The sequence below is a fragment of the Phalaenopsis equestris genome, unplaced genomic scaffold, assembly GCF_001263595.1.
Source record: "Phalaenopsis equestris unplaced genomic scaffold, ASM126359v1 Scaffold000002, whole genome shotgun sequence".
Classification (NCBI taxonomy): Eukaryota; Viridiplantae; Streptophyta; class Magnoliopsida; order Asparagales; family Orchidaceae; genus Phalaenopsis; species Phalaenopsis equestris.
The window spans coordinates 26,429,571-26,430,531 of record NW_018164444.1 but is presented as its reverse complement, the minus strand read 5'-3'; positions in this window follow the sequence as shown (position 1 = coordinate 26,430,531).

The following is a 961-nucleotide window of genomic DNA, read 5'->3' as shown; positions in this document are numbered from 1 at the left end:
TCAAAAGGCCATTAAAAATTATTGGTAGCCATTTATTCAATTAAAGCATAAGCATCATGAAATGGTTTCGACATCAACGAACCAGCAGTAGCAACATCAATAATAGAACTACGAGACCTTACTAATCTATTATAGAAAGTTTGAATTATTAACTAATCTGGTAACGAATGATGAGGGCATTTCCTAAGAAGATCTTTATTTCTCTCCCAAGCTTCATATATTGACTCTCCATTAATTTGACAGAACGATGTTATGTTATTTCTAAGTTTAACAGTTTTGGATGGAGGGGAATATTTGGATAGAAATTTCTGTGAAAGTTCTCCCCAAGTTCTAATAGATCCTGGTGCTAACGAATTTAACCACATCTTAGCCTTATCCCTAAGTGAGAAAGGAAAAAGTCTAAGTCTAACAACATCATTTGAAACTCTATCATATTTAAAAGTATGTCATATTTAAAAGTAGCACACAGTTCTAAAAAACTAGCGAGGTGTAAATTTGGATCTTCATTTGGTGTACCTTCGAATTGATTGTTCTGTATCATATGGATAATAGCAGGTTTAAGCTCAAATGAATTAGTGGCAACATCAGGATTTTGGATAGATAAGTGAATTTCATCTACTATAGGATTTGCAAAATCTTGTAGGGGTCTAGGTTGGTGTTCATTCTCTATTCCTTGATTATTCAGGTTGTCTTCCATTGTATCAGAAATTCTAGGTTCTCTTCTCAATCTTCTTATCTTTCTAGTAGTGCGTTCTAATTCTGAATCGTACGGTATAAGATTTTCAGGTCCAAATTTACGTGTACAATTTGAAATCAGTACAGAGTAAAATAGTTACTAAGTATAAAAATAAGTTGCAATTTATTTAAAAATTTTCTAATAATCCTAATTTGTTTGTTACTCTGATCGTGATTTTACTCACTCACTCAATCACTCCCCGGCAACGGTGCCAAACACTTGACA